Raw genomic sequence first — 17220 nt, 5'->3', positions numbered from 1 at the left:
ATCATCAAGTGAGAGTTAGGGAGAACGATATCCCTAAGATAGCCTTCAGAACGAGATATGGTCATTTTGAATTCCGGGGTGATGTCATTTGGGCTAACTAATGCGCCAGCGGTATTTATGGATTTGATGAATAATGTGTTCAGGTCCTTTCTGGACTTATTTGTAATCGTATTCATTGATGATATTTTGGTGTATTCTAGATCCGAAGCAGAACATGCGGATCATTTGCGTATTGTCCTTGGAGTTCTTCGAACTCGAGAATTGTTTGCAAAGTTTTCCAAATGTGAGTTCTGGTTGAACTCAATGGCATTTTTAGGGCATATTGTGGTAGTCGATGGTATTCGAGTGGATAGTCAAAAGATTGAGGCCGTGAAGACTTGGCCAAGACCCACAACTCCTACAGAGTTTCGTAGCTTTCTGGGCTTAGCAGGTTATTACAGGAGATTCGTTGAAGGTTTTTCCTCTATTTCTGCACCACTCACAAAGTTGACACAGAAATCAACCAAGTTTCAATGGACAGATGCTTGTGAACGTAGTTTCCAAGAGTTAAAGGGTCGGTTGACTTCTGCCCCAGTTGTGACACTTCCAGAGGGATTGGAAGGATATGTTGTGTATTGCGACGCTTCAGGTGTTGGGCTAGGCTGTGTGTTGATGCAACATGGCAAAGTGATTGCGTATGCTTCAAGGCAATTGCGGAAACATAAGCAGAATTATCCTACCCATGACTTAGAATTGGCCGCGGTGGTCCATGCATTAAATATATGGCGACATTACTTATATGGTGTCCACGTGGATATTTACACAGATCATAAGAGTCTTCAATACGTCTTCAAGCAGAAAGAGTTGAATTTGCGGCAACAACGATGGCTAGAGTTGCTAAAAGACTATGATGTTGAGATCCTGTACCACCCCGGAAAGGCAAATGTGGTGGCTGATGCTCTTAGCCGTAGGTCGATGGGAAGTCTAAGTGATGTATGACCAGAAAAGAAAGCGATGGCCCGTGAGCTTCAACAGTTAGCTAGCCTAGGAGTCCGAGTAGTGGACTCGGGTAGCAGCGGAGCTACTATCCAGAATACAACAGTCTCGTCGCTAGTAGCAGAAGTGAAAGAGCGACAATATGAGGATCCCATGCTAATACAATACAGAGACACACTCCCTCAAAAGGAGGAGTCATCGTTTGACGTTTCGGGAGACGGAGTTCTCCGATGCCGAGGCAGACTATGTGTCCCTGATGTGGCAGACCTACGCCACCAGATTTTGAGAAAAGCTCATTGCTCCTGTTATTCTGTGCACGCTGGAGCGACGAAAATGTATCATGACCTTAAGACTATATATTGGTGGAATGGGATGAAGAAAGATATAGCGGGATTCGTAGCTCAATGTCCTAATTGTCAACAGGTGAAAATCGAGCACCAAAAGCCGGGCGGATTATTGCAAGCTATAGAAAGCCCAACGTGGAAGTGGGAAGTGATTAATATGGACTTCATTGCGGATCCCATGCTAATGCAGTACAGAAATACACTCCCTCAGAAAAAGGAGTCATCATTTGACATTTCAGGAGACGGAGTTCTCCGATGTAGAGCAAGATTATGTGTTCCCGATGTGGCAAGTTTACGCCACTAGATTTTGAGAGAAGCTCATAGTTCCCGTTATTCTGTTCACCCCGGAGTGACGAAGATGTATCATGATCTTAATTCTATATATTGGTGGAATGGGATGAAGAAAGATATATCAGAATTCGTAGCTCAGTGTCCTAATTGCCAACAAGTGAAGATTGAACACCAAAAGTCGGGTGGATTGTTGCAAGCTATAGAAATCCCAACTTGGAAGTGGGAAGTGATTAATATGGATTTCATTTCAGGCTTATCCCGTTCTCGACGTAACTATGATTCCATATGGGCGATTGTGGATAGACTCACCAAGTCAGCTCATTTCTTACTGGTCAGGACGACCTATGAGGCAGAAGATTATGCGAAGCTTTATCTTAAAGAGATAGTAAAACTCCATGGCGTCCCGGTATCTATTATCTCCGACAGAGGGACTCAGTTTACAGCTAAGTTTTGGAGGTCTTTCCAAGAGGGTTTAGGGACCCGAGTTAGCCTTAGCACGGCATTTCATCCCCAGATCGATGGACAAGCTGAACGTACTATTCAGACTCTTAAGGATATGTTACGAGCATGTATGATAGATTTTGGAGGAAATTGGGATGATCATTTTCCACTCATTGAATTTGCTTACAATAATAGTTATCATTCCAGCATTCAAATGGCACCATATGAAGCTTTATATGGGCGAAAGTGTAGATCCCCAATTGGGTGGTTTGAAACCGGAGAAACTAAATTGATAAGGCCAGACTTGGTCCAGCAAGCTATAGAGAAAGTCAAGCTTATACAAGATCGGTTGTTAGCAGCCCAAAGTCGTCAGAAGTCCTATGTGGGTAATCGTCGAAGAGACTTGGAGTTCAAAGTGAAGGATTGGGTATTCTTGAAAGTGTCGCCAATGAAAGGCATTATGAGATTTGGCAAAAAGGGGAAGCTTAGTCCCCGGTATATTGGACCATATGAGATTGTGCGCAAAATAGGCAAAGTGGCCTATGAGTTAGATCTACCTCCGGAATTGGAGTCAGTCCATCCAGTATTTCATGTCTCGATGCTTCGCAAATGTGTTGGAGATCCCACTAGGATCGTCCCAGTAAATGATGTGCAAGTGACAGAGAAATTGACTTATAAAGAGGTACCCATTGCCATATTAGACAGGCAAGTACGGAGGCTTAGAAACAAAGAGGTGGCTTCGGTTAAGGTTCTATGGAGAAGCAGTAAACGAGAGGAGATGAAATGGGAAGCAGAAGAAAGTATGCGATCAAATACCCACATTTATTTCAGCCCTTGGAAGAAGCCCAAGATGAGACGTCAAGACCATAAGGTATGTATATTTTCCTTTTATGCTTTTGGGTCATGTGTGGCCAAAATTTTATGTTGTTATGTTGTGGCCCTGTGTGGCATCGATATTATGGGTTGTTGTGGCAGGATGGTAGCGCCATATTATAAGGGAAACTCTGGCGAAATTTTTTGTAGAATTCCCGAGCACTTTAACATTCGGGGACGAATGTTCTTAAGGAGGGAAGAATGTTACACCACGGAAAAAAAATTCGTTGGTACGTAAGTGAACGAAATAGTGATAAGTATGAGTGCATGATGTCCATGAGCAAGAAACGACGTTTGATGACCTTAGGCGAGATTTCGAAGGTATCCAATGTGAGATGGGAAAGTTGGCTAAATTAAGATGAGATATAAGGTGAGCAATGCATGTGCATGGACGTGGGTGATTAAAATGTGAAGTCTAAGAAATATGGGAAGTTGCAGAATTGCAACTGCCCAGTGGTCGTAAAGTGATAGGACGGACCGTAAAATGGTATACGGTCCGTAAAATAGCAGGTCGTAAACTGCCATGCAAGGCTTCAACTTTCTGCCAGCCGAGAAATGGTAAAATACGACCTAGAGGACGGACCGTAAAGTGATTTACGGCCCGTAAACCATGGTCATAAATCACCATGCAAGCAGCCAAAGCTTCTGGTTCTGGAAATGGTTAAAGACGATCGCGAGGGATGGTCTGTAAACTGCAATACGGGCCGTAAACCATGATGGACGACCACTGTTCGCCTCAGCACAGATATTGCAAGTCATTAAATAAAGGGACCAACACTTGTTTTATTTCATTACAACATTACACCACTTCTCTCTAAAACCTCTCTCTACATTTATTATACATGTTTTCAAGGATATTTGAGGATCAACAACATAAAACAAGGTGAATCAAGAGTAAGAACATCATCAAAGATCATTTAGGTCAAGAAGTCCAAATGCAGAAAAACTAGGGTTTTGCTCAAAGTGGAGTATTATTAACCAAATCTTGTTCCTACAACTTCTAAGGTAAGATTCATGATTTTTACATGATGTTTAAGGTATTGAAGAGTTTGAAATACATGGATTGTAGAAAATATGGTCAAGTAGGTCATGAATGATGAATAGTGACATTTTGAGGAATAGTTTGAATTGAATCATGAATGTTGTTGTGTTGTGATATGAATGCATTATAAATGGTACTAAGATCATGAACTAGACACTTTAGACGAATGGACGAAGTTGGATGTTATGACCATGAATATGGGTGAATTAGAGGCAAATTAAGGAATCTAGATAATGGGGATAATGTGAATGACTAATGGCCATTGTTATGATATTAATGAAGGTATAGACGCTAGCATTGGAAGGAAGCGTGCAAGTGTAGAATAGTCCGACGAAAAGGTATGTAAGGCTAACCCTTCTTTCATAACGCATGGTTCCTTGGCCAAACTCTTAAATCCTCTATATGAGTATGTTGTATTCAAATGATTGACACTCCGAGCTCATAAGCTCACGATCCTCGATATGTGCTACGATTGTACTACGCACCCCATATGACGAGTAAGCATAAGATATAGATGTAGCTAAAATGATGATGATAGTGATGACGATGATAATAATAATGATGCTAAAGGTGCCTACGGGCTATTATACTTGCATGTGCCTATGAAGGGCTATAATGACACCCCGAGCTTATAACGCCGGGTAGGATATATGTATATGAATATGTATAAAGTATGTATACGATTACGAAACGCGCACACACCTCTGCAGATGGTACGGATAACCCTGAAGCCTTGGTAGGGCCAGGTATGAGTAAACTTGAGCCTTGGTTGGCCAAGTATATATGAAACACCGATCCTATGAGGTCGGGTATGCTATGTAAATGCTATGTATATGATAAGAATATGTATAAGAATACGAATAAGGACATGTATACGAATATGAGCACAAGTATGGTACGAGTGCTATTATGGAATACGGATGATGACGTAGGTGTACAAATACGTATGAAAAATGGAAAGTCCTACGAAAGGCAGGTAAGTGCTATGACGATGATATTATTGTCTCCCCCTCCTATGCTATTTCATATGTTGTTCATGATGCTTATTTATTGATGTTGCTCATGCTTTACATACTCAATACATTCTTCGTACTGACGTCCTTTTGTTTGTGGACGCTGCGTCATGCCCGCAAGTGCACAGGGAGACAGACTTGATCCATAGCTGCCTATTCGGAGATTACATAGAGAGCTCCATTTCCTTCGGAGCCATATCTTTTGGGTACTCATTCTTTTGTGTATATAATTATGGGCATAGCGGGGTCATGTCCCGCTAATGTGATATGTTATACTCTTAGAGGCTTGTAGACATGTGTGTGTGTGGGTAGATGTGTTTGGCCTTGTCGGCCTATGTTTTGTATATGATTTTGTCGGCCACGTTGGCCCATGTACATTGATGTGGCATAGATGCCTATGATGATATAAATGTGTTGTTGTCCAAATGGGACTAGTTGACGAATGAATGGAAATGCATGTATAATTATGTGGCTCACCTAGATGTAAGCATAAGAGTAAGCTAAGAGGGTGCCCGGGTAGGCTAGCACCGGGTGCTCGTCGCTGCCCCGAGTCGGGTCGTGACAACTGAGTGGATAGTTTTAGGGATTTTGACAGTGTTGAGAGGCGTGGGGTGTGGTACGACGTACCACCATGGGTTAGTTCAGCAGTGAGTGGGGTTTAGGTGGATGACATTATTCCAACAGGGAAGGTGGAAAAATGGTCGGGCAGTGGTGAACTTAGAGATGGAAAAGGTGGAGGAGGTCTTCTTGTCGCAGCAGGTGTTTCTATGGATGCACTGGCCATTTCACCTCTCGTGACCTTCTCTTGAAGGTTAAGAACCTCTCTTGAAGGTCAAGAACCTTCTCTTGAATGTCATCAACCTTCTCAAGTAGCATGTTTATTACATCCTCAGAGTGCGAAGGTTCTTTTGGGTTCGGTGAGGGTGAGTCCCTGATGACGAGTTCATTCTTATTATGCTCGCCTTCAGAAGTACCAGTCATTTTTTCCTTGCCTTTGTCTTGTTCGGAAAGGGATGCTATTGCAGCTTTTGATCTAGTGAAGTATGCCAATGTGGAACAATACGGATCAACCTTTTCTATAAGAGAAAAACAACTCAAAAGAAAATGATGTTAGTACATTAGACAATAACAGGAAAGCAAGATATCGCACGTAATTGGCATATAAGTAACAGAGCACACAAAAATCATGTATTTGATTCAAATGATGATTGATCCTCTATTCCCAGGTTTTGGGTATTTTGGCTCTCTTGAGTCATTTGGGTTTTTGTTTGGAAGTCTATGGTTGATTTGCTTTAAACGATCTTCTCGATGCTTACTTATGCTAAATAATTATGGGAAAATATATTTATATAATATAGGGACCGAGTCTTACGTGGACTGCATATGTATCCTTCCTTGGGAAATCAGGAATTTTTGTAATTCGGTTTACATAGAAAATATATTTTTCCTAAACCTGTTCGACCAAAAATCTTCCCAGACCAGGCCTGTTAAGGGTTTCCTACGTATCCCTCCTCCGGATATCAGGTCGGACGTAGTTTATTTTACATATAAAATGGGGGGGGGGGGGGACAAATCTTTTAAAAATACAAAAATAGATCCCCTATATCTACCCAAAAGATGACCTATCTTTGAGATCGGAATGGGTTCTTGTCCTTACAATCACGTGTTTGGCCAAAGACCCTACTTCTTAGTAACAAGGTGGGAGCACTACCCAAATCTTCCCAATGTGGACCAAATGTTCTAATTCAAACTTGACAGTTTAACATTCTTCGATATCGTGCCCAGGCATTCCTAAATTAAATAAACTGATCATCCTCTGACATGGCCCGTTAGACGAGGGTATCAAAGAAGCCTTGACTGGACAGACCTTCCCCGTACTTGTTAACTTCATAAAGTTGATGGCATATGAGTCTATGAAGATAGTGAAGTCGTAACGCCAAATGTGGGTGTCTAAAGAAATTCCTTCATGCGGAGTGACCGTGTCATGGACCAATAAGAATTGGGGTCCCCATGACTTATGGATCGTTTTATCATTAATTGTTCTTACGATCCTTCTTCTCAGGGCCACACACTCGTCCGCAGTGTGGCCATGGTTCTTATTGAAAGGGAACCTCTTGTGCACATAAATAAGAGCGCAAGGTGGTAATTTTTCATAGCTAGCACATGCGGCCCCTACACTCTTCATCGTCTCGAAGATTTCTTCACATCGCACATGCTTTGGCGTGACACGGTAAGGACAAGCAAGGGCCTTAAGGGAAATTGCCGACCAAGTTGGAGATGGTGGGCGAATGGGTCCCTGCGCTCCATCGTAGCTATCCTCTTGGGTCATAGAGGTGGCAGTGGTGGCCTCTTTTGATGACCAAGTTTGTTTAGGCAGCTCAAATTCCTCCTCGGGATCTTCCTCCTCAAGAGTTTCGATTTTGACTATTAGAGGCACGTAGCTTCATGCCATTTCATTGACCTTATCTGAAAGGTTCTCTCGGAAATGCTCCAATTCTGTAGTGTCTTTGGGTGGGTCCCCAGCTAATTCTAAAATTCGGTCGACCTTTTTGATCTTGGCTCAGACCAATTTTATCTTTTCCTCTAGCCTACGAATCTTCCAACTAAATGATCCTTTGTCCTCCCAGGTGGCATCGTCCCCGGGGGTAGTGTTATTTTGGTTCCTTTATCTGTCCATGATAACAAATCAACATTTTTAAGAGGTGCAAAGGATTAGTTTTTCGATATTCGTGGTTTTTTGCTATTTGGCATTTCTTTGTGTCTTTCTTTGGGATAGTGATTGGAACATAGGATCAATCCATCATTCAAACGAAATACATGTAGCACATATGCATTTAATCATTTAACCGTGTAATAAATTATGCTACTCGCGTTTCTAAAGCATAGTCACCCTAGTCGATTTGAAACATGAATGTGTCATTTGCATTAAACCACTGCCCCATAAATCATAGTTTCATTAATAATATTTTCCCCTAAAGGATTACAAAATATGATAAACATAAAGTAAAAATCAGCGTAAATGTCCTCCTGTGGCTGATGATGACGCTTTCTCTATCCTCGCGTTCTTAGCCCTTCAAAGATGGTCTGAATCCGGAGATGGGTTAGTGATAACATCGCATCCATCAAGAACTGTTACACCTTGGAAAATTTTTTGTTGATGCACAGTGAATAGACCAATGAAGAGCACGAAGTATATGGTATTTCAATAAGTAAGGAATGACATTTGATGACCCTAATTAAGATTTCAAAGACATTCGAGGTAGGGGGAGAAAGTTTGCCAAGAGAAGGCAAGGCATACGATATGTATCAGAAAGGATTTAGGAGTAACAAGTTAATGATGATTTAATGATGCTTTGGAGAAGAGTTATAACGTCCCTTAGATAGTTAATGAGGTGATAAAAAAGTGTCAAGAAGGTTCCATAAGGATTGGAGATCAAACAAGTCGACGAGAACGAGTTCGGAAGGACTGGGCATTATACGGCCCAACATACTAGCCGTATAAATTATACTAGCCGTATGTTTGGCCGAATAATCAGCCCAGATTAGCACCCCTCAATGGACCAAAAGTATGACCAAACTTACGATCAGTATAATTTATACGGACCGTATGTTGGTCCGTGAAATCCAAGCGGGACAGATTTTGTATTATTAATAAGGGGTCCAAGTTTATTTCATTTCATTTCCCCTTCACTCCCCTTCTCTCTAGAACATTTCTCTACACTTCTCCCATAAGAATTCAGAGGATATTAGTGAACAACTTCATCAAACCAACAAAATCAAGTGTAAGCAACCTATTAATGTTCATCCAAGACAAAGAATCCAAGTGAAGGTGAAACTAGGGTTTTACTCAAGTAAAGTGTTTCCACCCAAGGTTCATTCCTACACCATCCAAGGTAAGTTTTATGTTATTTTCATGTTGTTTATGGTATTGAGAAGTTCAAACACTTGGATTGTAGAAGGATATAGAAAATGGGTCATGAATGTGGGAATAGTGTCATTTTTTAGTAATAGCTTGGATTGAGTCATGATTCTTGATGTGTTGTGATTATGGTTATGTTATAAATGATGTTAAGAACATGGGATTGACATTATAAATGAATGAATGTAATCGTGTGCTATGACCATGGATATGGATGATTGGAAGTGAATTGAGAAGTAAGGATAATGTATGTGAATAAAGAGTATTGTTATGATGTTGTGAATGTTATTATTGATGTTTGGGAGTTGATATATGATATGGAGGAAGTCGTATAAATAAAGGAGATGTTGTCCAATTTCTCTAGCTTTAGTCATGTATGCTAAGCTATCGATTTTCTAATGATAGTATAACTCTAATGAAGGTAGAAACGTGAGCATTGAAGGAGAACGTGCAAGTGATAGAATAGTTGAACGAAAAGGTATGTAAGGATGAACCTTATTTCATAAGGCATGGTTCTTTGACCAAATATCTAATCTTCTATGAGCCTATGATGTCCTCCAAATGATGCTACCTTCAAAAGCTACTAAGCTCATGATTCTAGATATGTTACGATTGTACTAAATTCCTTATATAATGAGTAATCCTCTAAGGATAGATGTAAGGAACGACGATAGTAATGATGCTAAAGATGCTTATGAGCTTTTATGTATATGTGTCTATATATGACTATTATGAAACCCCGAGTTTATATGAACAGGTAGAATATATATATATATATATATATATATATATATATATATATATTGCGCGCGCACCACTGTAGTTGGGTACGGATAACCCTGAGCCTTGGTAGGGCCAGGTATGTATACTCACCGAGCCTTACCATGGTCGGGTATGCGAAACACCGAACCTTCATGGCCGGTAGGCTATGTACATGATATGGATACGTATACGATATAAATATGAGTATAAATACGAATATGCTATGAATACGAAAATGGATACGAATGTAAATGAGTACGGATATGAATACAGATACGGATATGGATGTATGTACACAATCACACATTAGAAATGGAAAGTCCCTATTAAAAGAAAGTAATTGTTTATGACGATGATACTACTATCTCCCATCCTATGCTTTTTCTTATGTTATCTATTATGCTTTCATAATGATGTTGATCATGCTTTACATACTCAGTACATTCGTTGTACTGACATCCTTTTGTTTGTAGACGCTGCGTCATGCCCGCAGGTGGCCAGGGAGACATGCTTGATCCATAGCTTTATTACTCAGGGACTACATAGCAGAGCTTCATTTCATTCGGAGCTACAACTTTTGGTATTTATTCTTTTGTGTGCATATTTATGGGCATAGCGGGGTCCTGTCCCACCTATATGATATGACATACTCTCCTTAGGAGCTCTTTTACATGTGTATATGGGTAGATGTGTTTGGCCTTGTCGGCCTATATTTTGGATATCATTTTGTTTGCCTCGTCGGCTTATGTACATTATTGTGGGCATAGTTGTGATGATGATACAAATGTATTGTTGCCCAATGGAAATAGTATGAATGAGGAACAAAAGTATGATTTAGCTATGTGGCTCACCTAGATGTAAATGTGAAAGTATGATAAGAGGTGCCCGGGTGGGTTAGTACCGGGTGCCCGTCGCGGCCCTCCTGTCAGGCCGTGACAAAAGTGGTATCAGAGCAGTTCTGTCCTAGGGTGTGTCTACGAGCCGTGTTCAGTAGAGTCTTGGTTATGGGTGTGTTGCGGGCCATACTTATAAACAAGAGGCCACGGGCATTTTAGGAATGAATGACCTTCTTTCTTCTTATGATCGTGCGATAGAACTATGATATAACAACTTCCTTCTCCTTAACCGTGTGTTATGTATTTCAGAAATGCGTGTAAAGAGAAAGGCTACGGCAGCCCAAAAGGGCAAGACAGCGACAGAAAAGTAGGTTGAGAGAGCACCGCCAACTGTTGTAGAGGAAAGTGAGTCCCAGAATGCGGCTCAATCTCGGTCCTCCCATTCAGTGCCTATTTCTGAGGAGCGTGAGGGAGCCTCAGCCCTAGCTCCAGAACCTTCGGCTCCTCCACCGGATGCTTCAGGCCAAGATATGAAAGAGGTCATTCATTTGCTTACTCAATTGGTTGCTGCCTAGACTCAGCGGCAAAGTACAGGGCAAGGTGATAGGGTTTTACTGCAAGGGCCCATGATTTTATTAGCTTGAACCCTCCGGAATTCTTTGGATCAAAGCCGGATGAGGACCCTCAGAATTTTATTGATGGAATGTTGAGGACACTTCGTTTGATACATGCTTAGAAGACCGAATCGGTGGAGTTAGCATCCTATAGATTGAGGAATATTGCGGTTCATTGGTACACGGTTTGGATGGCTTCACGGGGAGCCAATGTGCCTCCCCCGGTATGACAAGAATTTGTAGATGCTTTCCTCTGACATTAACTGCCTCTAGAAGTTCAGCGAGCTAGAGCCGATAAGTTCTTGAATTTGAGGCAAGGAAGCATGAGTGTTTTAGAGTATAGTCTCCACTTCAATTCCTTCGCTAGGTATGCTTCGGCCATGGTAATGGATATGGGTGACTGAGTGCACTGATTTGTGAAAGGCCTAGGGCCACATTTGATGGATAGGTGCTTGACTGCGTCCCTTCAGGACAATATGGATATTTCACGCATTCAAGCCTATGCTCAAAATTTAGAAGAAAGCCTACAACAACAAAGAAGTGAGCGTGAGCATGATAAAGGGTATAACAAGAGGGCTAGATCTTCGGGTCCGATGAGTGAGTATAGAGGTGGGCACACACAGCAGTTTTCGAGGCATTCAGGCCATTCTATGACTGGCGCGCCTCCACGGTTTTCAGGCCATATATTTGATAGGTCTACTCATTCCGGGACGAATCAGAGCTTTTTGGGATCTCAGTTCGGGGGTGATTCGGGTCAGGCGAGGCCACCCATGCCACGATGTTCCCAGTGTGGGAAGTTACATGGGGGTCAGTGCCGATTGGGTTCAGAGGTTTGCTATTCATGTGGTTGACCAGGCCATATTATGCGTGATTGCCCGTCAGTTGGTGGTAGAGGTAGGACCCAGCCTTCAGGGTTTGTAGTCGAATCTTCGTCATCTATATGCCCTATGAGGCCAGGTTCACATGCGCCGGTCGGCCATGGTAGAGGCAGAGGGAGAGTCCCCAGTTCTAGCAGTCCTCATCACCGTATTTATGCTTTAGTTGGACGCCTAGATCTTGAGTCTTCTCCTGATGTGGTCACAGGTATATTATCGGTATTTTCTCATGATGTATATGCTTTGATAGATTCGGGCTCCACATTGTCATATGTTATTCCGTATATTGCGGGACAGTTTAGGGTCAAACCGGAGTTATCAAACCTTTTGAGGTGTCTACACCCGTTAGTGAATCGGTAATACCTAGTCGAGTATATAGATATTGCATAGTTGTGATTTGTGACCTTCGTACTATGATTTACTTGCATGAGTTAAAAATGGTGGATTTTGATGTTATTAGGGGCATGGATTGGTTGGCTTCTTGCTATGCCAATGTTGATTGTAGAATGAGAATGGTTCGTTTCCAATTTATGGGAGAACCAGTTTTAGAATGGAAAGGGAATACTGCGTCACCAAAAGGTAGGTTTATTTCCTATCTTAAAGCAAGGAAAATGATCTCAAAAGGTTGCATTTATCATCTAGTGCGGGTTCAAGATGTAGAAGCTATACCGCCAACTCTTCAGTCAGTCCCCGTGGTGAATGAATTTCCAGATGTGCTCTGGAAGAGCTACCAGGCCTCCCTCCCGAGCGGGAGATTGATTTTGCTATTGATGTGCTGCCAAACACCAAGCCTATATCTATTCCAACCTATAGAATGGATCCCGCAGAGTTGAAAGTGTTGAACGAGCAATTGAAAGACTTGTTTGAGAAAGGCTTTATTAGGTCTAGTTCATCCCCGTGGGGAGCATCCGTACTGTTTGTCCGAAAGAAAGATGGCTCCTTGCGAATGTGCATTGACTATCGTCAACTGAATAAGGTGACGACTAAGAATAAATATCCTCTTCCGATGATTGATGACTTATTTTACCAATTACAAGGCGCCAAATGGTTTTCGAAGATAAATTTGAGATCCGGGTATCATCAAGTAAGAGTTAGGGAGAAAGATATCCCTAAGACCGCCTTCAGAACAAGATATGGCCATTTTGTGTTTCGCGTGATGTTATTTGGACTAACTAATCCACCGGCAGTATTTATGGATTTGATGAACGATGTGTTCAGGCCCTTCCTAAATTTATTTGTGATTGTATTCATCGATGATATCTTGGTGTATTCTAGATCCGAGGCAGAACATGTGGATCATTTGCGTACTGTCCTTAGAGTTCTTCAAACTCGAGAGTTATTTGCACAATTTTCTAAGTATGAATTTTGGTTGAACTTAGTGAAATTTTTGGGGCACATTGTTTCAGCCGATGGTATTCAGGTAAATAGCCAAAAGATTAAGGTCGTGAAGACTTGGCCAAGGCCTAAAACTCCTATGGAGGTTCGTAGCTTTCTGGGCTTATCAGGTTATTACAGGAGATTTGTAGAAGGATTTTCTTCTATTTCTGCACCACTCACAAAGCTGACCTAGAAATCAGCAAAGTTTCAATGGACAGATGCTTGTGAACGTAGTTTCCAAGAGCTAAAAGATAGATTGACTTCTGCCCCAGTCCTGACACTTCCAGAGGGATTGGAGGTTTATGTTGTTTGTTGTGATGCTTCAGGCATTGGGCTAGGATATGTGTTGATGCAACATGGTAGGGTGATTGCGTATGCTTCAAGGCAATTACGAAGATATGAGAAAAATTATCCAACCCATGACCTTGAATTGGCTTCAGTGATTTATGCATTAAAGATGTGGCGACATTACTTTTATGGTGTTCATGTGGATATTTACACAGATCATAAAAGCCTTCAGTATGTCTTTAAGCAGAAAGAGTTGAATTTGCAGCAACGACGATCGTTGGAATTGCTAAAAGATTATGATGTCGATATTCTGTATCATCCCAGAAAGGCAAATATTGTGGCTGATGGTCTTAGCCGTAGATCCATGGAAAGTTTGTGTGATGTACGACCAGAGAAAAGAGAAATGGCTCGTGAGCTCCAGCAGTTAGCTAGCCCAGGAGTTCGAGTAGTGGACTCAGGTAGCAGGGGAACAACCATTCAGAATTCAGCAGTCTTGTCGCTAGTAGTGAAAGTGAAAGAGCGACAATACGAAGATCCCATGCTAATGTATTATAGAGATACACTCCCCTCAGAAGGAGAAGTCATCATTTGAGATTACAGGAGACGGAGTTCTCCGATGCCGAGGCAGAGTATGTGTTCCTAATGTCGCAGGATTACGCCACCAAATATTGAGAGAAGCTCATTCCTCACATTATTATGTCCACCCCGGAGGAACAAAAATGTACCATGATCTTAAATCTATATATTGGTGGAATGGGATGAAGAAGGATATAGAGGAATTTGTAGCTAAATGTCCCAACTATCAACAAGTAAAAATTGAGCACCAAAAGTCGGGCGAATTGTTTCAGGCTATAGAAATTCCAACCTTGAAGTGGGAAGTAATTAACATGGACTTTATTACAGGCTTGCCCCGTTTTCGACGCAAGTATGACTCTATATGGGTGATTGAGGATAGGCTTACGAAGTCAGCTCCTTTCTTACCAGTCAGAACTACATATATGGCAGAAGATTATGCAAAGCTTTATGTTAAAGAGATAGTGCGACTCCATGGTATTCCCATATCGATTATCTCTGATAGAGGGACTCAGTTTACAGCTAATTTTTGGAAGTCCTTCCAAGAGGGTTTGGGGACTCGAGTGAGCCTTAGCACGGCATTTCACCCATAGACCAATGGACAAGCTGAACATACTATTCAGACCCTTGAGGATATGTTACAGGCATGTATGTTGGATTTCGGAGGAAATTGGGATGATCACTTACCCCTTATTGAATTTGCTTATAATAATAGTTATCATTCTAGCATCCAAATGGCACCGTATGAGGCTTTATAAGGGCAAAAGTGTAGATCCTCAATTGAGTGGTTTGAAGCAGGAGAGACTAAATTGATAGGGCCAGATTTGGTCCAGCAAGCCATAGAAAAAGTTAAGCTCATACAAGGTCGACTATTAGCAGCCCAAAGTCGTGAAAAGTCCTATGCGGATAATCGTCGAAGGGACTTAGAGTGCTAAGTTAAAGATTGGGTATTCTTAAAGGTGTCGCCGATGAAGGACGTTATGAGATTTGGCAAAAAGGGGAATTTAAGTCCCCAATACATTAGCCCTTATGAGATTGTGTGCAAGGTAGGCAAAGTGGCTTACAAGTTAGATCTACCTCCTGATCTGGAGTCAGTTCACCCAGTCTTTCATGTCTCGATGCTTCGTAAATGTGTTCGAGATCCTACTAGGATCGTGCCAGTAAATGATGTTCAAGTGACAGAAGAGCTGACTTATGCAGAGGTACCCATTGCCATATTAGATAGGCAAGTACAGAGGCTTAGAAACAAAGAAGTGGCCTCAGTTAAGGTTTTGTAGAGAAATAATAACCGAGAAGAAATGACATGGGAAGTGGAAGAAATAATGAAATACAAGTACCCGCACTTATTTCATCCCCCGGAAGGGATCCAAGATGAGACATCAAGATCATAAGGTATGTATGTTTTCCTTTTTATACATTTGGGTCATGTATGGCCAAACTCTATTGCTATTATGTTGTCGCCCTATGAGGCATTGTTATTATGGGCTGTTGTGACAGGATGGTAGTGCCATATTACAGGGGAAACTCTGGCGAAATTTTTATATAATCCCCGAGGACTTAACATTCGAGGACGAATATTCTTAAGGGGGGAAGAATGTTACACCTTGGAAAATTTTCCGTTGATGCACAGTGAATATACTAACGAATAGCACGAATTATATGGTATTTCAATAAGTAAGGAATGACATTTGATGACCCTAATTAAGATTTCAAAGACATTCGAGGTAGGGGGAGAAAGTTTGCTAAGAGAAGGCAAGGCATACGATATGTATCAGAAAGGATTTACGAGTAACAAGTTAATGATGATTTAATGATGCTTTGGAGAAGAGTTATAACATCCCTTAGATCGTTAATGAGGTGATAAACAAGTGTCAAGAAGGTTCCATAAGGATTGGAGATCAAACGAGCTGACGAGAATGAGTTAAGAAGGACTAGGCATTATACGACCCAACATACTGGCCGTATAAATTATACTGGCCGTATGTTTGGCCGTATAATCAGCCCATATTAGCACCCCTCACTAGACCAAAAGTACGACCAAACATACGGTCAGTATAATTTATACGGACTGTATGTTGGTCCGTGAAATCCAAGCGGGACAGATTTTGTATTATTAATAAGGGGGTCACGTTTATTTCATTTCATTTCCCCTTCACTCCCCTTCTCTCTAGAACATTTCTCTACACTTCTCCCATGAGAATTCAAGGGATATTATTGAACAACTTCATCAAACCAAGAGAATCAAGTGTAAGAAACCTATTAAAGTTCATCCAAGACAAGGAATCCAAGTGATGGTGAAACTAGGGTTTTGCTCAAGTGAAGTGTTTCCACCCAAGGTTCATTCCTACACCATCTAAGGTAAGTTTTATGGTATTTTCATGTTGTTTAAGGTATTGAGAAGTTCAGTCACTTGGATTATAGAAGGATATAGAAAATGGGCCATGAATGTGGGAATAGTGTCATTTTTGAGTAATAGCTTGGATTGAGTCATGATTCTTGATGTGTTGTGATTATGGTTATGTTATAAATGATGTTAAGAACATCGGATAGACATTGTATATGAATGAATGTAATCGTGTGCTATGACCATGGATATGGATGATTGGAAGTGAATTGAGAAGTAAGGATAATGTATGTGAATAAAGAGTATTGTTATGATGTTGTGAATGTTATTATTGATGTTTGGGAGTTGATATATGATATGGAGGAAGTCGTATAAATAAAGGAGATGTTGTCCAATTTCTCTAGCTTTAGTCATGTATGCTAAGCTATCGATTTTCTAATGATAGTATAACTCTAATGAAGGTAGAAACGTGAGCATTGAAGGAGAACGTGCAAGTGATAGAATAGTTGAACGAAAAGGTATGTAAGGATGAACCTTATTTCATAAGGCATGGTTCTTTGACCAAATATCTAATCTTCTATGAGCCTATGATGTCCTCCAAATGATGCTACCTTCAAAAGCTACTAAGCTCATGATTCTAGATATGTTACGAT

The sequence above is a fragment of the Lycium barbarum genome, chromosome 1 (genome assembly GCF_019175385.1).
Source record: "Lycium barbarum isolate Lr01 chromosome 1, ASM1917538v2, whole genome shotgun sequence".
In the NCBI taxonomy this organism is placed as follows: Eukaryota; Viridiplantae; Streptophyta; class Magnoliopsida; order Solanales; family Solanaceae; genus Lycium; species Lycium barbarum.
The sequence above is the reverse complement of the archived record's forward strand: the minus strand, read 5'-3'. Positions refer to the sequence as shown.